Source organism: Eleginops maclovinus, chromosome 6, assembly GCF_036324505.1.
Source record: "Eleginops maclovinus isolate JMC-PN-2008 ecotype Puerto Natales chromosome 6, JC_Emac_rtc_rv5, whole genome shotgun sequence".
NCBI lineage: Eukaryota > Metazoa > Chordata > Actinopteri > Perciformes > Eleginopidae > Eleginops > Eleginops maclovinus.
In genome coordinates, this window is record NC_086354.1 from 18,360,821 (window position 1) to 18,384,032 (window position 23,212).

At 39.0% G+C, this 23,212-nt stretch overlaps 1 long non-coding RNA gene across 1 annotated transcript in view; it reads left to right on the forward strand.

Annotated features, from left to right (window-relative positions):
• Positions 1–4,564: 4,564 nt before the first annotated feature.
• LOC134866634 (uncharacterized) overlaps positions 4,565–23,212 on the forward strand; it is an 88,690-nt gene continuing 70,042 nt past the window's right edge. Inside the window, exon 1 of the long non-coding RNA XR_010166062.1 lies at positions 4,565–4,725. This is a non-coding gene — a long non-coding RNA (uncharacterized LOC134866634). The remainder of the gene's footprint in view (positions 4,726–23,212) is intronic.

Sequence of the window (23,212 nt, forward strand, 5' to 3'; positions counted from 1 at the left end):
AAACACTGTTTGGTTTCATCAATAAATTCAGGGGACATTTCCTCTCTCGATCTCTCTTGGATCGATTTGTTATTTTTTGACTTTGCAGAATTTGGAAGCTGACTGAAATTGGAATTGCTTTGAATCAGGGTGGGTCCTTTGCAGCAGCAACCAATGCATTCGTCATTGAGACATGGAATTTGCAAGGCCGCCCTTCACTAATACTGCTTAAGCATCCTTTAAATGTGGTAATGCTCTGAAGCAGTGACCTTGATCTTTATGGTTACCTCTAACAAATGTGCAGAATCACCTTCGAGATGGGTATTCAAGGCTGCCATAGCAAGGCAATACGGAGCAGGTTTTTCTTCGAAAGGACCAGTTTTATTCTGTATTGTACAACCTTTAGATAACAAAGGTTCTGGGACACAATGGTTCATATCGTGAACTATCTGAACCACTCAGGTAAAGTTAATATGCTCTTGTCAACATTTTCTTCCTTTTTCAAGGCTCTGGCTTTGAAACCCAGGTAGAGTGAGATGTGCTGCAGGGATTGCTTGCTTTTGGCAAGCAACAGCTCTGCACCACAAGCATCACAACAGGCTACTGCTGCACTTACACGGTGACTCAGTGGGGGAACCAAGGCATGCACACACTGACAGCCCACACAGGTATAGCTTTCAAAGTGGGGTCAAGCAGCTGAATAAAGGGGATTGTTACCTCAGTTAAACCTCTTTCCTTTTTTATCCCCACCCACCGAAACAGAGAGCATGATACATAGTGTTTTGATCACATATTACCCTTTTATTAACTCATTGGAAGACATTTTTGAGCAGAAATAAAATAGAGAAAATGTTCTTTTGAAGCTCTGGGACTGAATAGCTTGGTTATTACAGATTTTTCTTACAGATGCTGGATTATTTGTGCTTTTTAGACACACACTACATGAACACACACATTTCATAGCACCATGAAGCAGTTAAAGACTCCTTGGTCTTATTTCATGCTGTTACACCCACTCTCAGAGGCTTTTTGAATATGTGGCGTAAAAGAAAGCGAAATGATGATACCTCAGAGAATCGGCTCTACCAGATTGTCTTTTACCATTATTTCAGATTTATCCCTCCTGCTTCCTCATCTCTCCTCTCCCTTCTTGTTTCTTTTGCTTCCAACAGAAAAAGAGACTTGTATCGCTGTCACTTTGTAATGGTCTACTGATCGAAAATAGCACCCTAATTAGTCAACATTTCCATTATGGAAGGCACTCGCTTTGTGGGATTTATGTTTTTATGTCATTAATTGGCATAACGCTGTGAATGACTTCAGGTTCGATTTTTCTTGTCCTGATCAAAAAAGCATACATGTATGATTCACTACACTGTTATGATCAAAACATAAGATTAAGAGAAAGTTCAAACAAATGACATACTCAGAGATGGATAGGGACACAGACATGGAGACAAAGGGAGACATGATGCTATATGTTACACACCCACACACTAACAAAGTGTTCCCTGTGAGTCACTCATACATGCTGAAACACATGGGGCTGCATGCAGACACACAGCAGATTAGGAAAGCTGATTTATTGGTTGTAAAATGTTAATGTAGCTATAAGCCCTTTCTCATGAATTGTTAATTAAGGCCATGACAGACTCGTCACCTAAAATGTTAATGAGGAGAGATTGGGTCTGGGCTGAGAGGTCTCAATGAGCAAATACAACAGATGAGCTGAATCCACGAGACCCCCCACGCGCTCTAATAAGAAACGCTGAAGGCACCTGAGATGGGTCGTGCCCATTCACTCATAGCGTATTAAATTAATGAAAGACGGGTTGCAAATTAACCATTGTGAAACTGAAAGGGAGTGATGAATATAATCCATTTTTAGCCTCAGCCAGTCTATATCTGGACTGTCTTTTTTTTAAATGACTCATCAGGGGTGAAGCAAGTATTCTTATTTATATATCTTAGATCAAATAAGATAAAGAGTTTATAATAATACTGCACTAAAAATAATTCCTAAATAATTCTTAATTAAGTGTCCAGCACTGAGAGAACACAGACTAATGATCTCCTGTGGCGTTCAGGTGCACTTCGGTGAGAGATTAATGGTAATGTCGATTCCAATGCCATCTATCCACTTTAATGATGATGGCATTTTTATTTTAGCAATTTCAACGATAGTTTACTTCTTTTCTTTTTTTGACTTGCCCCAGTTGAGGACCTCAGGTGTACATAATGACATTAACGATGTCTGGTTTCCATGAACATGAGCCAGTTAGTTCTTAATTATACACACCTGTCAAGAGTGTACTGTAAAAAAGGTCCAGCTAAAATGGGTATTAATCTATGGTGGTGTTGGTCAAGTTGGAGCTATTTTTAACTCTTGCTCTCAATTCTGACTTATCTAGAAAAACACTTCATTTTAAGCTCATAACATTTTCTGTATATACATTTTTTGACATGCAGTTGTTACAGAATGTGGTAAGACTATCAAATTAAGACCTCAGTGAATTCAGAATCAGAATCAGAATCAGAAATACTTTATTCATCCGAAACTGGGACATTTTTTTCATTTCAGCAGCGAAATGCAAAATGAAGCAAAACAAATAATTAGAAATAAAAATAAGAAATATACAGATGTACAAATATTGCAATGAAATGGAATATTAAATAACATATAATATACATGTAAATGTACAATGTTAAGTGTAAAGTGTGCATGTTATGTCCATTTCACAAGAGAGGCTATGGAGCAGTGAGTTGTCTGCCAGCCAGAGGTGAGTTGTTATACAGGGTTATTGCAGTATACAGGAATGTTCTCTGAATCGGTCCTTGTGACAGCAGAGCTGGAGCATTCTGTTGGAGAAGGAGCTCCGCTGTCCTTCCAGCTGCAGGTGGAGAAGGTCGGTGGGGTTATCCATGATGGACAACAGTTTGTTCAGAGTTCTTCACTCCACCACAGCTTCAAAAGGGTCCAGTTTGATGCCGATGACAGAGCTAGCTTTTTTAATTAGTTTGTTAAGTCTGCTGGTGTCACCGGCCCTGATGCTGCCCCCCCAGCAAACCGCAACAAAGAAGAGTGGACTAGCAACAGACTGGTAGAAAATCTCCAACATCTTGCTTCACACGTTGAAGGATTGCAGCCTCCTCAGGAAATAGAGTCGGCTCATCCCCTTCTTGTACACAGCGTCAGTGTTGGCCCTCCAGTTCAGTCCGTTTTCCAGGTCTACTCCCAAGTACTTGTAGTCTTCTACCACAGCCACATCCTCTCCCAGAATGCACAGGGGCTGTGGAGACGTCCTCTTCCTCCTGAAGTCAGTGACCATCTCTCTGGTCTTGGCCACATTCAGAAAAGGATGGTTTCTTTCTGTCCACTCCACAAAATCCTCCACCAGCGCTCTGTCCTCCTGTCCATCCTTTATACACCCTACCACTGCAGAGTCATCCGAAAATGTCTGCAGGTGGCATGACTCTGAGTTGTATTTAAAGTCAGTGGTGTATAACAATGACAATACGTGTTCATTTGCTTTATTATTTAATTCCAAAGCAAATGAAAGAGAATAAAGCATTTCATAAAAATAGCCAGAGTCCCAATTCCATGAATACTTTAGCTACTTTATCTTTTGTTGCATAAATTTCTGTTTGCAAAAGAGTTGCATGAAATCCACAGACTACTTTTTTTATAGAAAAGTTCCTCAAATAATTAATATTCAATTTATTTGTGAGTTCTCTCTGGAGCAGTCTCTCAACCACCTGCAACTTATTTTAATGACTTGCAGCTGTGAGTTTGTGTATCGCTGCATAGTACAATAAACTATCTGCAAAATCCAGTGACCGCTAGCATTAGGAACTTTTTGAGTATTGTATTACATTTTTCACAGTTTTATTGTGAAGTTTTTACTCACAGTGTCCTTAGAATTAGTTCCGGAAAAGTATTCAGACCTTTTACATGCTTAGAATTATTAGGCTATGTTGAATGGTATAGTTGTTGGGCATGGGTGGAAGAAGTACTTAGATCTAGTACTTAAATACTAATATGACTACCACAGTGTAGGAACACTCTGTTACAAGAAAAAGCCATGCAATCAAAAAGTAAAAGCTTTTTAAGTATTAGGTCCATTTCAGAAAAATATGTTTTGATTAAAATGATTGATGCATTATAGTGATATAAGCAGGTTAAGGTGCAGCTAATTTGAATTACATTGTATACTGCAGTTTAGCTTGTGAATTTTACTCCAGGTGTAACTTAAGTTATATTTAAGTGACTACATTTCATATAATTAAAAATAAATAAATGTGCAAAGTAACTGACTGTAGTAAATGGAGTAGAAGTACAAAGAAGCAAAACATTTGAATACTCAAGTGAAGAACAAGTCCCTCAAAATTGTATTTAAGTACAGTCAGTACTGGAGTAAATATTCTTAGTAACTTTACACCACTGGAGATCGGACAGAGGCCCACTGTGCGGGCTGTAACATGCCATATATCTAACGCACTCTTTTCAATATGGCTAGTTTCAATCCAGATGTAAAGTGCGGCTTCTTCAAGATGTTTGTTATGCTAGGTAACTCGTGTGGCTAATGTGACATATCATAAGCAAGCTAAACTGCATAAAGGTAAGTCATTATTGCTTAGGCGGGGCTTTGTGGTGGCACAACTGTCAAACCGGAGACTTTTCAATGCTGCTTTTGACTTCTGCAACCTGTTGGAAAGGACCCGGTTGAGCGCTTCACTTCAGCTAAAGTGAGTGTTTGCTGTTTATGCTAATCTGATGCTAACATGCATAATGTGAGTGAAATGTTGGCTGTGTTTTGTCAGTGTTTGTTGGCTTCTCAATGGCCGGCTAAGAGGCCAAAGAGCTGTTTTGTTTTTGTTTTTGTCTGTGGTTTATGATGTTTGTTGTTTATTTTTCGCTGTGCCTTTTCATGTGTTAATCAACGAACAGCATTTGCATGGTTGTTCATGTAGAATCCCTGCTGTGGACTGGCTATGTTTTTAAATTCTTTTGGTTGTTGTTGTTGTTGTTGTTGTTGTTGTTGTTGTTGTTGTTGTTGTTGTAGCTTGCATTTGATGTTGTTTATATAATATACATGCCTGTTTGAATTACATTTTGATCCAGTTGTTGATTTGGTGTCGAGACGAGCTGCAATCCATTCAATCCATTCATTGTTTGGTCTGTAAAATGTCAGACAATTGTGAACAAATCGATCTCAGTTTCTCAATGGCCAAGAGTCTATCTGTTTTCAGTCCATAGCTTCAAAAGTTCAGTTTAATAAGCAGGAAATGTAATCAAATGTGAGTGTCTTGTAGAGCTTTATTTTGTATATTGGCTTAACATGACTATTGTCTTCCACACTGTCCATTCACATAATGATTTCTACGTACTGCATGATTTGCTACATTGAAAACTTAACATGGCATTTGTAACTCAAGTCAAAAATGTTCTCTTCGCTCTACACATTCATCTACAATATTTTCATTCAGAGCAATGGAGTTATTTGACTTATTTCGGCTTATCTCACGATTACATCAACGTCTTGTTCACTCAGGTTTTTCTCAGTAGCAGCATTAAGCTTTAATCATGTTCTGATGGTCAACTGGTGCTTATCAATTCTACATAAGCTTTCATAACAAGTCATTGTACGCTTCGTGCCATGATTTTGTGATTGTGTGATATGTGTGAATAATCTGCTGCATAGCTGACGTGTCTTTGCCTGCTGCTGAGTATCAGGTTGATTTTCTGCGTTTCAATATATTCAACTATTCAGAAAATAGTATTTTCCCCACAGTAGTTGAAGGAATGGAAACAGATCTGCTGCTGAAGGCTAAAGACAGACAAAAGACAGGCACTGTGTACAGGTAAATTCAAATAAATACTTTTTATGAAACAAAGATCTTTAAAATATACAGGAATAATCAAATAATGCAATAAAAACAGGTATGTCAAGAACTGGTCAAACTTAGCAAGATCAAACCAAATGTAAAAGAAAAATGTAGCCATGCTCAGTAAACATGGAGCTGAACAAGTAATATATGGACATACATCACTGTGTAGGATCTGCATGATTGAGAGTAGACTGGATAATCACTCAAAGACACAGTATGCTGACACTTACAATTGAAAAGACAATAACTTCCGCTTCAACATCTTTAAGAATTTGCTTTTGTTGTCTGGAAGTTTTGTCAACAGGTTATATATATTTTCCCACCAAGACGGAAAGTCACAAACAATGCGATACCATCTGTTTGCATTTCTTATTTTGATAAAAGCCTTTACTACTTATTTACTTGACCTATTTTCCATCATGCCTTTATGAAGCCTCACACATACAGTAGGCCTATCAGTCCTGCTCATTTAAAAAAAATAGTCATCTCTGGTAGTTTAAAAAAAGACCAGGGGACCTTTTCCTCTTTTTCGCCTCTGTCGGATCAATTACTTATTTTTGACTCGACCTGAATTTGGAATAAGCTGCTTTGAATCAGGATGGGTCCTTTACAGCAGCAACCAATGCATTTGTCATTGAGACATGGACTTTGTGATGCCGCCCCTCACTAATACTGCTTCAGAATCCATAAAATGCACTGAATCAAGGACCTTGATCTTTATGTTAACTTGCATATATTACATTTAATGTGTAGAATCACCTTGGGGATGGGTATACATGACAAAGCCATACAAAACAGATTTTTCTTCTGCAGGGACAGTTTTATTCTATATTGTAGAACCATAACATTTACCTCTCTGCATGATAAAGAGTGTCAGACTAACTCTAGCAAGGAAAAAACACGCTAACACTTCTGCTTTTCATCAATCCACACGAGTTGCTGACTCTGACCTGCTCCCTTAAATACCCCAGGCAGACTCGGACCCCACCCATTGAAAAGTGCACAACATAAATTATTAAATGGTGGCGGTGTCTACGTAGACTGTCGGTCATTAATGGGAAACACTGGATTAGTCATGGAAAATGACTATTACTGTATTTCCAGGTATTGCAGACATTGCACTTACTGCAAATATTGTGCATATTCCACAGAAGCTGAACAGGCATACAGTAATTTGCAGCCCTGGTTAGGATTAGGGTTAACATAAATGAATAATAATATAATCAAAATGTCCCTCAACTAAGCTCATCAAAGAAAAACTGTTGTTAGAAAGTTTTTAAATGCATAACTAGAAGTACTTTGATTTGTCTTTGTTGTGATGCATGATCTTTAGGGCCAGTAGGAGGGATAATAACAGCGACCAACACCTTTTTTAAAATACAAATATGGACGGCTTTCATAATTCTTTTGAAAAGTAGAAATCAAATGGAGGTTATAAAGTGATGTTTTCTGATTATTAACTTGACCTTTTCTCACAGTAGAGAGGTGACGCTTGCCTCCTCTCACATGGAATCTGTTTTGTCTCGTAGACTTTTCACCAACAAGAAGCTTTTATTAATCAAAGAAGCACTTAATTAGTCAACCTTTGATGTGTGATCCTTTTTAGATTTTTCTTCTTCTCATTTCATTTTTTAAATCTTTCTATTCAGTCCTTTGTCAACAGATTGCATGCCTGCGTTCAAACATCATTTAGTCAAGGACTACTCTGAATAACATAGCAGTGATGTAAGCCTATTGAAGATTTAATTTGGAAAAAAAGAAACACCTCTTTGTCTGTGCTTTGTGTGAAAAGTGTGAAGAAAAATGTAACCCTGAGCTTTGGCTTGAATGCCTCAGCATTTCTCGTAAAAAGGAAAAAAGGATCTCTGACGCACTTTCTCAAGTTTCATTTCACCTCGAAGTTTAGCAGAGTGTCGAGACAGCTAAACAATAGCTATTGTGATTTCAACGTTTAAGTTTGTCATTCTGACTGATATCAGTAGATATTTGATTAAAACTTTATGCTGCAGTATGACTCAGAATCATTGTACGTTCATTACATCAGTTATTTTTTGCGTTGTTTGTGTGGCGGGTGGGGCCGGGGTGATGGTGTCTGCATGACATCAGAAGGCACCAGTAATGCAATGATTCAACTGACCCACTTTGTAAAGCCCCTCTCCCGTTTACTGTCCCCTCAGTGTCCCGACTCTTCCTCCCACATTCAGCACACCCCCGTTGTGTGCAGTGTTTCAATCTGTGCAAAAGCGCGCAGCAGGGATTCTCACAAAAGTAGTCATCTCTTTCAAAACCCTATCTCTGTTCTAAAGCAAGACACAGAGCGAAGAAAAGAAATGCAGATCACCAATGACCTCCGATCCATATTTGTGTGAACCTAATTGATTTCCCACTGTGTGGAATCTGTCCGTCAGAATCCCAGTACAAACACTGACTGAATAGTTGAAAGGCAAGAGAAAATCTGGGCTCCATCCCACAGCTCTGTCTACATCTGTTTTATCCCCGTCAAATGCACAGGCACACATGGCTCTCTTATGGCTGTTTAACAGCTTTTCTGTGGTTAAACTAAGGTAACTTATGTGAATAATTAAAGTTTATAGGGGCAAGTAAATAGTGCCTGGCGATTATGGAAACAAATGAATATTTTTGACCAAATACCCATCTTATTGTTGGGTGCTTTCGTAAATTATTTAAACTGTATTTTGATAAATAATCATCAGTAATGCTGATAAAAAGAGATGTAGTGGGGCATGCAGTACTGACCATTCTTGGTCAACCATAGATTGGTTGACTACTCTTTACTCATAGCCACTGACTGTGCCATGGAATCGGCCTATGCGTAAACCATGTATTATTTTTAAGCAAGGCAAAAGTTTCCAGCAATTTAGTTTTTATTAGGTTTTGATAAGGGGAGAAGGTAGCCACCTACATTTGCGGTGAAGATGCCTCACCTGTTGTTGTTGTTGTTTCTACTGCTACTCGAAAACCGCAGTATCTTTTAGAGTTGTCCCTCAGCCAGGAATTTGGCTAGACGTGGTGATTAGAGAGGGGGAATCAATAATACGTGGTAAGGGACGCCTAATGTACCACAGGGACTGACAGAGAGACAGCGACGTCTCCGATGCCCAGCCCACTATCTCACATCCACTGGTTTGGACACACAAAACCAGACTGAGCAACCACGATAGGTATGAGAAGCAACAGGGGAAATAAAAGCTGGGGGAGGGAAAAGGTTAGACAAATGGAGATAAAGGAGTTTGAAAGCACAGAGAAAGAACATAAAGTACTAAAGTAAAATGTGAAATAAGTAAAGCAAAAAGGAACATTAGAGTGAAGAAAATCAAAAATCAGATAATTATTTATTTGAATCCCCAAATCATGATCATTATTTGAGGATTTAAAGAAATCTACTGATAAATGTTTAGAAAGGGATTACTTTCTGCAGACACAAACATCAAGCTTATTACAAACCCCTTTGGTCAGAAAAGGGCCCTTTGTCCTCGCACCAACATGATGTTACAAAATTCAATACGGGGCTGTGAAACAGGCCAAAATGAAATAAGTGTGCAAGCAATCCGGGAAATAAGATTGGCAGGCAGACAGAAGCATGCCACCGGTCTCAGGGGACGGAGGCTGGCCAAGTGATCTCTCATCCACTGAGATTGGGGTTAATGCCACTTCTGCATTAGCGCACTAGCACCATGTCGGCTACAGAAAAACTAGATGAACACACACACACACACACACACACACACACACACACACACACACACACACACACACACACACACACACACACACACACACACACACACACACATACGAGGAGTATGATGATCTAATTAATCAGTGATTGGAACAACTGCACACTTCCTCTTTTACCCACCCACCCACCCACACACACAGTCCTGCCCCCACCTATCTCCCTCTTCATTACACCCCCACCTCTGCTCCTCATTTCCAGGACGGCTCATCATCACAAACACACAAACATAGTTTACAGATTCAGACAAAGATATTTTAATCCGCACAAAGGGGCCGATACCCTGACACAGCTTCTGCCTGAATGAAACCTCATTACCGAACAGATTGTGCAGAAGCAGACTCACGACACCATAGGTGGCTTGTTACTGCTCGACTTTGTCTCCGCAGCTTGAACCGTGACAACGCTGACCGGGCCCCGTTAGCTCTCCCATTCAACACCGCTGACTGTGACCTACACCACGTAGCAATGCTTCACAAACATCGCACTTTCTTTAGTGTTATAATAAAGACTGTATCTGAGGAACATCTCCATTGTATCATGAAGGATGCAGACATCGACATTGAGCGTTATGATAAGGTAAAGGCAAAAGCGTTACCATGGAGACACTGAAATGGTTTTGACTCTTAACCTCAACTCCGATGAAGCAAAGATGCTCAAGAGAGCGTTCAGGGTCTATTGAGAAAGAGTCGAGCTTACAGCGTTTTGTGTTATTCAACGAGTTCAGCCCATTAAAAACCCTCAATGAAGAGTGAAGGGAATTTCACATACGAGGGTTTGATGTGGAGGCTGAAATAAACAAATATTCATTGAGTGATTCATATCTCTTCTGTAAAATGTCAGAAAATATTGACATCACAAAGCCAGAGGTTAATTATTTTGATGACTATTTTGAAAGAGACATCTACATATTGCGTATTCTGTTCAGCCAACTCTCTAAAATCCAAAGATTTCTGTATTGAAAAACAATTTATACAAGCCATGATCAAAATATTTGAAATAGTGTTGATGTCTTGTCACTTTTTAAACTCTTCAGCTTGACATATAAAACCCATATAGTTACACAAATGTGCACTATAGTTTTGTAGTTAGATATAAGTGATCTGTGTGCAATATGTCTGTCAATATTAGCGTGTTAGCTACGCAAATATTCAGAAAAACGTAGCTTAAAAGATTTAAATTGAGATAGCAAATTGAGCAAACCAGCTTTTCTGTTCTGAGGTGTGTATATTTAACAATCTATATCATAATCTGATTATTTAAAGTGACAAATATATAGCAATATCAGCCCTTAGATCAGTATTTGTCAGCAAAATATTTGAAACTGACCCACCAGCGACCTGCCAGTGAGATTTTAAAGGTTCAATGGATTAATCTTCTGTCTATTCACGGAGGTTTCCTGTCGAACCACCAATTAAACAATCAGACCAGCCATTTTTCCCTTTGCGAAATGCATTGCACTTTTTTCTCAATTGATCAAAACCAATATGCACAGGAGCAAGTGTGACAAGCCCGAGCATTATTCCCTGGCTTAAAGTGATTATGGCCTGAGAGTAACACCACAGGAAATGTGTAAGGTTGTCATAAACGGGCTGACTGGCAACTCGTCAAACACTCATTCACCCCGCTGTCACCGTGCACGCTCTGCGCTGGGTTTTATGATTCATCATCTGCGAGGCGAATGAGGTTAAACTGTTAAGGGACATTTGTCTGTGTCGGAGAGGACTCCCTCCTGCACAGCCTCTGCTGAGCCTGTGATGACATTTTCATATGACACCGTGGCCAAGATCTCTGTAATGAGAAGCCATCCAAAAGCCATCTCCAAAAATAGAAAGGGATTTCAATTTGGAGACGCCTACATTGATATGCAAAATATGTCAAAAAAAGCCTCTCTGTTATATCAGGTGGATACATTGGGAGACAGTGGCAGAAATATGATGATGCCATGGATTGGTTTGATCTGCGAATGCCAGAATAGAATTATGCTAATGTGTATGCACTGAGAGAGGACATCTTAAAAGGAGGAAAAATAATTCATCTGCCATTCATTCTTATTGAAGATATGGATGAAATTGATTTCTCCTCCAGGGTGTTTTCTGAAGTAAGTCAGCATACATTTCCAATAATTTATCCATAAGAAACCAGAGTGCACTGTGACTCTATGAGTGTTTTAACTAAAACAAATGTAAGATATATAAGTTGTGTCTCCTGGCTTGCTGGTCCCTTCAATTGGAAAAGCTGCAATATTTATAATTTGATTATTCTGCCGATTATTTTCCTGATTCACGGCCTTAATGTATATCAAAATAATGCATGTAAATATTTCCAGCATTAGTGACTTCTTAAAATGTCTTGTTTTGTTCAAGTAACAGTCACAAAACCCACACATATTTCGTTTTCTATCAGTACACCAAAGTGGAAATACCTCGGCTTGTCTGTCCTCCTCTGCACTGGTAGCTTGCCATTATCTCATCTGATCTTGTTCTTTCTCCAGTGGTATAATGACCGTCCCCTCACCAGTCAGGATTGCTCTGTAAGACACGTTTTCATGTATCATTAAAAAGTGATTTGGTCAAGAAGAACTGCATCTTGCTCTGATCTCGGAAACTGTCAAAACTCCAGTGTGAATGAATGATTTCATAAAAAAAATAGAGAAGATAAAACATATTTATTAAAAATGTGTTTACTGTTTTGTTTTTATCTGCTCATTACCCTGTGTAAATACCGAGAAGAATCTGTTGTAATGAGCGGTCAAAAATAATTGTATAATATTCTTTGTATTAAAATAGGCTAAAATTAGATTTTCATTTCCTTCTGTTAAAAAAAAATAACGTGAGGCTGATGTGCTCATTAAAACAAATTCATACATATATCAGTGTGTTTTCTCGCCAGGTTTGCTTGCGGCTCGTAATAATTTGAATGTGTTTTTGTTTTATTAACCTGCTGCTGCTCAACCAAGTCAGACATTGGAGGACACCACTTACGGTTTTGTGAACTTGAGATGGAATACTTGCAGACATATTATTGAGTAATTGGATCTAGTTAATTAATTCATCTATCAAAAAAGACAAAGATAATAAAAACGTTTGTGGTTGCAGCCCTACAGAAGCTATTCTATCATAAATAATCAGCATACAGGCTTTGTGACCCTTTAATCAGCCAGCCGTTAGGATAATAAACCATTTTGTAAATGTTTTATTGATTTACTAGTCTTTTATTTTACCGAAATGTCAAAGTTTTCAGAAGAAATTACTGAAAGCTTCTCAGTGGAGCTTGATTTCTGAAGCTGAACTTCATTACTCAGACTACAGTGATGTATTGACATGGCTCAAAGTGCAACAGGTAGAAGCGATGCAAAACAAAAGCAGAATTACTCCATCGACTGCATCTGTTGTGAAGGAAACAATCGCTAGAAGAGTGGGAGAAAGACAAAACAAACGTGCAACAGTAATTTTCATTTAATTTTCGTCAATGGGTGGAACCATATGAAAGCATTACATGCTCTAATGTCATCTGAAGGTTTCATTTTCTCCTGAGCCTCGGATGAAATCTACCTTATTGCCGCTTTCCTCCTCCCCCACACTGGGCGTAATGAGAGTATATTTCCCCGGAGTGTGAAAGCAGATCCAAGCTTTACTTTTGGAAACTTTATTCAGCCAACCTTACCAATTATTTCTGTTTGCCTTCCTTCTGACTAGTGACGATCCATTTTAATAAGGCTGGTAAATGTTAATGTAAAATGAAGCTTCTGTCGAGCTGCAGATCACTTATACCTTTTTGGCCAACAGCGCTGCCAACGGTAGTTTCATACCTTCCTGCAGGGTTGGTTTAGCTGAATGGGCTGTGAAAGGTATCGGAGCAAAAACGACCGCTTACCTCTGACTCAGAGGGATTGCATTTTAATACAAAACTCTGGCAAGACTCCAGCTGGGGCAAAATCTTTTTTTATTGAATCGCCCAGTTAGCCTGTGATCACACACTTGGCTGACATTTATCTATTTATCTTTTGAGAGAAAAATAGTAGAAGAAAAATCAATCGGGCTTTAGAAATGAGACATCGTTGGCTGATGGATGTCTTGTCGCTCGCTGTTAGCAAGAAACTCAACGCTCAGACTGAAAATATGCCTAAGATTCCCTCACAAGATGTTTAGCTGCGCAACACTTTGGAGTGGATGAACAGGTGATAGGATGACTGGATTTGTGATCCCCCCCCCATTAAAAAATGACAAGCTGGTACAGATTGAGGTGTGAGAAGCTGCTATTACCTTCCAAAAACCACTTGATGTCACGGTTTCATACATTTATTTTTGCTCTGGCTGTCACACAAGAAATGTTTGTTGGTTGGTACTTCAGTTTATTATGTGGTGGCATCACGAGGTATTTCACAACCCGCTTTTGTAATTACTTGAATCTCCCCTACAACCTTCATTATCACTAAGAGCATTAAGAGATGATGTTGCTTGCTTTCAGGTCCTATAGTTGTATTACAGAGTAGATCTATCTCTGTTCAGCGTGTCGATGGTATCTTTTGAAACTGTGAGGGAGGGAAGGAGTGTACGTATGATAATTTAATGTCTCTGGAGATAAAAGCCACATTGTAGACTCAAACCTTCTGATATAGTGGAGCAGTATGTCAAAGCAGCAATTTCTCATTCAAAAGATATCTTTCATTTTTACTGGGCAATCGACCGACTGTAATGATTCACGCTGTTACAAAGGCTCATAAGAGGGAGTTTCCATATGACAAGTTGCAGTGGGATGAAAGATTTTATCTGAAGTTACCTTACTTGCATTTAAATGGGCAATGAATCCTCCAGAGAGGCACTATGTGGATCAGGGGTGACAAACATACTGTCCATGAGCCCCAACCAGCCCACCAAAGGCTAATATGTGGCTCACTTTTTTTATTCAAGATTTTCCATAAAATGTCTATATACCTGATATTGATGATCTTGTGAAGACTAAGGTCAAGGTTTCAGTAGCAAGTTAAACTGTGAGTAGTAAAAATGGTTTGCAAGCAAGGGACAACATTTCCTGCTTTCTCACTAGCTTTCACTTTAGTCCGTGTGGTATGCCTGCAATACAAATTAATCAAAAATGTAAAGAACTTCAGGATCTCAACAATTACTAAAACATTACATGTGACTAACTTTAGCTTAGTTTGTAGATCCACTGTGATCAGAACAAAGACAGGATATGGAGAAACTGAGACAATTGAAATTGAGCTTATTTTCTAAAGACATCTCTGGCTGTTCGTCATCCCTCGTTAAAATGGATATTCAATAATTGTAAAGTTTCAGAATATACTTCTTTACCTTAAAAGAAACTGCAACATATGGAAGTATTGGTATTTAAAATTGATTTTGCAATGGTTTAACTGGTCAGGCCAACTTAAGTTTATATTGTGCTGTAAATTAGCCAAAAAAATGAGCTAGCTTTTAAAAAAGTCAATTAAAAATGCTAACTGCAACCAAAAGTGGCCCGGCCAGACTAAAGCAACAATCCAGAGTAAACCCATGTTTAATGTTGGCTGAGGTTTCTTTCATGGCTTTAGCATGTGTGTAAATCTAAAGTAGATGTATCAGTTTAATGTTCTCAAACTCTGAAGAAGACATAGCTTTTTGCAAAATATGTAATTGTAATGTAAATTCTGGATTTCTCATTAGCTTACACTATACACAGTATGTGCGTAAGAGGTGTTGTTTTTTCTTCTTGTCGACCAGATTGACGGCTCTTAAAATGTATTTGTTGGTTGGCTTGTTGCTTTAACTTTGATGTTGTACCTTTTTTCTAAGACAGTTTAGAAGATAACTGACAAGAAATAAGGGTAGTCGGAAACAAAGGGGAAGGACAGGCAACAAAGGTCCCAGCTGGGTACAAACCTTAGATGTTGAAATGTAATGGGCAGTTTCTTAAAACCATCCCAGCAGGGGCCATTGTTGTTGTCTAAATGCAAGTTTCACAACTAGCTTTTCAAAAGGATTCTTTTAACTGGTCCTTTGAAGATCAAAAGCAAACATTTATTATTAGTATTCACTGATGCGTACATTAGCTGCCAATACGTTTAGTTGGTCATCTCGGGTAACAAGTTGAGCAGAAGAGCTTGAAAATTGTGTTTATGTTAAGGCTTGTTGCTTTGAATTAGATTTTAAGCCTGCTGTCCGCTTCGAGAGTCCTTTAATTACTTTACAAAATAAAGTTAGGCAGACACAACATCAGCAACGATGTAAACTTGCTGTCTTTCCAATATTGTTCAATTTTGTTGCGCTATGCAGGATCTTAGTTTGAACCAGAACTTTACATCTTGTTCCACACACCATGACACCGCTCATAAATTGTAAAGCAAATTCAATTCAGCTGTAAGTCTACATCCATCAAGCTGTCACTTTGGGAATTGGTAGAGAAGCTCCTGTGGATCCACGAAACCTTCAAACTAAAACAACAACAGAGAGCAACATTACACAGAAAGGAGGACGCTGTTACCCGGCATCACAATAAGGACCTTTACACGTATGTAAATTAATAACAAACGTTTTTAAAAGTCTCCAAAAATTGTTACGCAAAAGTCAAACGCAGATTGAAATAAAGGAAAAGGATAAATAGTCTGTCAAGATGTTGTCGAAATATTTTCAAGCTCACAAACAATCAGTTAAATGAAACGCAGTGTATTCTTAATGCACGATAACTAAAAACAAGATTTTATGTAAAACAATTGTTGCAGTTATTTTGACCATAAGCATTTTCTGGGATAAATACAAATACAAAGAATTGCCAATCTGTTTGCAAGAGTTGGTGTTCAGGGTTTAAGGTGTTCATGATGAATTGCACTGTGAATTTCAAGGGCCAGTAAATTGCCTTTGTGCTAAAAGTCTTGGTTAAGAGTGCCACTGTTCATACTGTTGAAATGTCAAATGAATAGGTACTTTTTTTTAAGGAAATGGAAGAATGGTCACTGTAAATCTATCAATGAAATGTCTATTTAATGTATTTAAGTGACTAATTAAAATAAAGGGAAAAGTAATGATATAAAAAAACGTGGAACATGATGTGCTGGATGTCATGATGGCATTTTAAGGCTCCAGAGAGCTAACAATAAAAACTACCCATCCTTATTTTCTCATTAGCAACTGTTGCATCAAAAAACTCAATTCGCACCTTCTCTGGACTCCGCGGCACAACCTGCTGTTACCAAGGTAACCGTGGGTGTCATCATAGTGCACTGCACCATAAAGGAGCCCGAAACAAACGATGAGCTGCCTGCACGTCTTTGAAGTTGATCACATAACTGTCTCAGAGTTTCAGCCTCGTATTGACAAAAGCTGCACATGTGGAAAGTTGAGGGGGAGGGAATTTTCTTTTTTATGAAGGTATTTTCACCTGCTCGCTGTAGGAACGCTATACAGCTGATGTGAGCTTGGGAAATGGAGGCTGGGAACATTAGCCGTGCATTTCCCGAGGGAAATGATGAACTGAGATGTATGGAGATAATTATTTCCTCCAATTTTCCGGCCGTCCTCTGCCCTGGTTGTCCGCGTCCCATCTGTGACTGACCTCTGCTCCCCAGGGACCTGTGTGTGTGTGTGTGTGTGTGTGTGTGAGAGGATGTCTAAATATATTTGCTCAGTAATTAATCGTTACTGATTATTTTCTCGATTTAATTTTCCCTTAACAGAATTAGGATGTATAAAGCAAAAATACAAAGTGTGGAATTAAATTCAGAGCAGATTTTGTGATGATACTGTTACAAAAAAATAATGAGAGGTTATTTTAACCTGTATATTAATAATTCCACTTTGCTTGTATTATGTATAATACAATGATACAATAGAACCAAAAGTCATGACTAAATACATTTCAACATGGTTATTTAAGTAGTAAATTAAGCTTTTAATTACTCATATTAGTTTATTTTCAATTCACTCAAGTCATAAGGGAAAAAACACAGGCCTCCAGGGGCCATTGAGGTTCTGTACTGCAATGTGGATTAGACCTTTAGTCTTTTTTCTGAAGAAGAATTATAGAAAAGCTTTAGCTCCACAAACTTATTGTGAGATTGAAAATCATGAAAAAACTGAGAAAATGTGAAATGGCTTTTCCACAATATCATCCATATACAGTATATGTATGCATTTATAAGTATATCAGTTTCAAAATGGTAAATGTAATGATTTAAGTACTAAATCACTATATATGTCTTTCAAATGTTCAGCTTTGCCCTTGCTACATGATGAATAATTGAAAGTTCATAACTTCCAGACTGGGTGAAATTACAGCGAACGTCAGAACCCGCTCCCTAATTCAGTCCAAACAAGTTGTGAAGGGATGAGAGTCAGGGATGACGATGGGCTTCTCGTGTCACGGCAGCACTGAATATTTCCTCCCGAGGCGGGTTGAAGGGTCATCCATCTTTCTGTGGAGACAGAAAGACAAATAGGCTGACACTCTCCTGTGAGGGGCTGTCATACATCTATCTCATCATTATTGAGCTGCTGGGGAGCGGCACCCCATCAGCCAGTGTCACAATGACGGCTTTTTCATTCAACCGTGGTATGCTGGATCAGACAACGACAATAGAAGAAGCCTCTTCAGTGTGTGTGTGTGTGTGTGTGTGTGTCGAATCCCAACAAGAGGTTTGTCCCCCAGGTTTGGACTTCAGCAGCACTGGAAAGTTTTTGCACGTGCAGGTTTATGTCGGTTAAAATCGATCTCCCTTGGGGAAGTTAGAAGAGCCTTTGTGTAATAATTGAAGGACATTATTGAAAGGAATTTTGTCGCTTATGAATCTTACCAGATTATGTACAAGTGTTCAAAAGAGTTTCATAGCAATTAAACAATCATGAACATCAATGAACAAACCGTAACTTAATAACCTGAAAGATGCTATACAAGTAAACTGGCTTTGGCTTGTAAATTACATATATTTTAATTTAGACTTTTGGTTGGTTGGACAAGACCATTTACACTTTAATAGAAGAGTAAATAAACATCAAAATATCTTGTTGATTTCAGCTTTGACATCAATGTGATTTAAACATTCTCATTTGAACTTTTGATTTTGACTTTTGGTCGGCTAAAAGTTGTAACTCATCGTCATGGTCTTTGCAAACTTGAGTTGCATTTTTTGACTCTGTATCGCCAAACGAATAATTGGATAATCTGAAAATCAATCAACAGGTTGTTCAATAATAACAATTAGGATTGGTCGATGCCCTCCTTTTTTAGACTACTTGTTAATTGTTCAGTGTGTCTAAAAAAAACACCAACCTTTGGACTTCTGTGATATAACCTAACAACCCTGACCCGGGAGGAAATGACAGGCAGAACGTGTCTAAGAATAGAAAGAGGCTGCGAGGGTCGATTCAAGCGATAGAACCATCAGTGGGCATATCCTGCCGTCCTGTTCTGGTTTGTTTCTGCCAGGCTGCTCGGTGTAATCACCAGGTGCAAAGAAATCTCATTACCCTGGGTCCTGATCCTGGGGAAACACACTGAATAGCAACTATGTTTGGCTAGTGTATTAAAACTTTGACCCTGCCATTAATTGGGCATGGCTTGGTGGATGCCTGCACTGGGAGTGGGGCGAGGGGGTTTCAATGTGAGGATGTTCTTTCCCTCAACAGCTGCTGGGCTGAGGGGTGAGGGTTCATGGATACAGTTTGGGTCAAGGGTGAAACATCCTCTCTCTTAGGAAGAAGTATACACCTTTTTTATGTTGAAGCATTGATACTGATATTTGGTAAACTAATCTAAATAAAATGCCAATGTATTATCCAATAATACCGACTTGACTTTTAAAGGCCAATAAAATTCATTAAGACAAAGCAGGCAATAACAATGCTTAACTATTAAATGAGAGCCTTTGGAGGAACCGAACATTGGAATTACTACTGTGTGTGTGTGTGTGTGTGTGTGTGTGTGTGTGTGTGTGTGTGTGTGTGTGTGTGTGTGTGTGTGTGTGTGTGTGTGTGTGTGTGTGTGTGTGTATGTGTGTATGTGTGTATGTGTGTATGTGTGTATGTGTGTATGTGTGTATGTGTGTGTGTGTGTGTGTGTGTGTGTGTGTGTGTGTACGCTGCAAAGCCGAAGGAGCAGACACGGTCGCCCCTTGAGATTAGAGTGCAATAAAGGAGGATGAACGCATCCGGAAAGCTCCAGTATGCGCTCCAGACACCGCCTTACTGGAAATCAATCCGCTCGGTCAGGCCTCCTGCGTACTGGGTTTAAGTGGGAGTGATGGCAGGAGAGAATGAGCCAAGTAAAGAAGTGGAGAGGGGGAGAGGTGGAAGTCACAAGGGAAGGGATGATAATGAGTAGAGAGAGAGAGAGAGAGAGAGAGAGAGACGGCCAATTGAAAGGATTATGGTCAGCTCTATTAGCAGGCTAGCTCTCAGCACCTCTGAGGAGAGGTCGGTGAGAGGTCAAAGAGACAAGAGGGCTTGAAGGGTGCAGCTTGGTTTTGTTTGTTTTTTAACACTCATCTGTTGATGCTGAGATTCATTGAATGGCCGGGCTCAAAACGCCAATATCTCTGCTAGTTTAATAGCGCCTACACACACAGAGGTGAGTCCACTCACTCGACTAGAGCCAAACAAAAGGAGAGAAGGAAGGATAAAATGATTTTTACATTTCAGTTTCATTTAATCTTACTGTGAAACTTCTTTCTAGTCTCTGATTTTTATGGCAATATTAGGAGAGCTGATGGACACCATCACATTGGTAGTTCTGAAGTGTAACCTGGCAAGCATAAAGGTTGACTGAAGAGTAATCTGCTCTCACTTCAAATCAGAACAATGGTCTTTGTTCTTTGCCGTGAATGTGTCAGAGGTGTCAAATGTGAAAATTACAAACTGATCCTGCCTACGCTGTCACTGTGAAGAGTAAAGTTCCCACACCAATCGCAAAGTGAAGAAACACTGAGAAGTTGTGGGTGCTTTTTTCTAAAGTAGAAGTCTGCAGTGGAGGTGTCAAACACACGTAATGTACAAACAGACATGAGAGTGGACAGAGACTAATTATTTCTTAGCCTTTATTGATGGGTGTTAATCACCAAGAGGAAATCAGTATTGACAACCTGATGAGTTTCACGCTGCATACTGATAACCTAAACATCGTACAAGGACAACAGCAAAGGGCGTTTGCATACAGAAGATAATAGTGCTGATAAGTTATTATTTATCTCCCTTTTTTGAACAATTAATCAGTTAATTTTTAGAAAATATTTCCTGTCTCTCATCATAAGTCCAAAAGTACTGACTGAACTTGGGGTTGGTAAATGGTATCGCCAGCAGTATCCTTACATCAGTATCCTTACATCAGTATTTAAAAATAGTGTAATTGCCCATTTCATGCTCCCAAAACCCAATGCGATGTGTTAATGTATTAAATTCACCATGACATATAGTATCAGTAAAAATCCAAACATCCAAAAACTGGACTCTGTACATGTATATGTTTTTATATATTTGATTTATAAATTATTTAAAGCTAAGAAATGTTCTGCCAACTGAAAGTTAAACTAATCAGGTGAAATAAATCGGTACATTTGATTTTGATCTGTATTCCAGTAACTCAAATATCTACTATATACTCTATAGGGTTTTGTCTGAACAAGGTTTCGGTGTGCACCCTCATACCAAAATGTGGATTTTCCCCGTAACATTTTAAAGTCATGCCAGAAAACAGTATTTCTGTTCGTCATAAACTGTATAATAACTCCAAAAATATGAAATTCGTGTCAACTTGACCGTCGGATGGCAGAGACAGCTTTGTTTTGACGCTGCGCTGTTGTTTGCGTCCGCGTCATCATCTTGTATACAGGCGTCATGTTCAATTATATCTTATATACAAGATGAGTGCCACAGTAGTGCCCTCATACTATATTTATCTAGAAACAATCCCTGCTATTAAGCTGACATATTCCACACACCTAGAAAAAGATATTTTCCCAATGCACTGATATCAAAGTTTACTTTCCTGCTTTCAAATGGCTTGTCGACAACAAAACAACTCCCTTTGTGTTACCTTTGTGTCTCCTGCAAACCCTCTGAGCTTCAGTAAACATAAAGGATTGCGGTATTTGTTGTTTTTTAATTAAATTCCACAAGGCTTCTTCCCTACAATGTTATTGTCCCTAATGGATGATGAAATGTCAGCCTCGGCATTATGACAAATCGAAGTAATCAGATCAATTGCCATACAAGAACATTTCCACCTATGATGACAACTCGCCTTTCAGGCCATTTTCAAGTCTATTGCCATTTCAGTGCCCTCCAGAGTTTACAATGAAATCAATTAAATAGCGAGAGCGGCAAGCTAATATTTTGAGTGTCAAGTATGTCATCGTTTTGTGGAAATCTGTAAATAAATGTATGTGGTGGCAATATTGATTATGTCAAAGAAAATACCAGAAGAGTTGTGCATGTTGTGTAGACATAAAGTGATCAAAGATCCTCACATGCACCACACTGAGGTGTATTCATAAGCCAAACTGCTGCTTGTCATTTGGCCAGGGCCACTTAGAGCCCCCGGGAAAGAAATGATCCATGTCTATGTCTGAGTAGCGGACCACATGTTGTCGAGTCAATACTTTACTATTGAAATCGCAGACAAAGACTTCCTTGTAAGGCGAGAAAGCTTGACCTTCAACAAATCACAACTCTTTCAGCGTTCTGTAAAGAGCTCCATCTGGATGTCTGTCTGCTCAAAAGTGCAGGAAATATATTTTGTATATAACCAAGGTCTCATTCTGGTGAGTGAAAAGCAAACAGAGTAGTGGTGGAAGAAGTATTCCTTCAAAGTCCCATTCAAAATGTTTAAGTATTATTAGCTGAATGAAGATTAAAAGTATGAAAAGAAGAAGGATGTTTTTTATGAATTTTGAGCAAACTTTTATAAGTCCTCCCAGAGAGTTAATCGATAAAATCTGAACATTTAACATTCCAATCAAATCTTTTTTAGCAGACTAAAGCATACCTTTTACAGGCTTGCTGTTTTACTCAAAACCTACTGCATTACATTAATACTGTTATATTTTATTTTATTAGCAACTATTGATTAGGCAGAGATTTGTACCATGGCAAAAGGGCAGCAGATGAGCACTTACTGCATCCAGACAGGTTAAAGAGCTGACTCTCCTTTTTTCTTAAGCATTTCTGCTTTATTTGATATTTAAAGAGCGTCAGAGAAGGAGGGAAAGAGACGAGGAGTAGATCAACAAAGGCCCCTGAGCCGGACTCACACCCGGGCTGCTGTGGTTAGAACGCCGCCTTAATGGCTCACGCTCTGCCGCTGAGCTACTAGGTTGCCGGGAACAATCTCTTTAGCAGTGAAAGAATCCCTAGATTTATCCTCACTCTGCTGTGGCTGATCCTAGTGCTGTGATCCCTTGCCTCTGCCTTCAGCTGGTTCAATCACACATTCTAGACCTTTCTGAAGTACCAGAACATAATCGCTATGCCCAGTGTCTTGTATTGCATCTGGTGGTTTTTATTTCAGGCTCCCCTTTTAGCCAGCTGGGACGATGAGAAGATTTTCTTGAGGCGAGCGCTTGGGGAAGGGCCTGGGGCGGGGCTGAGACATCAAACATGT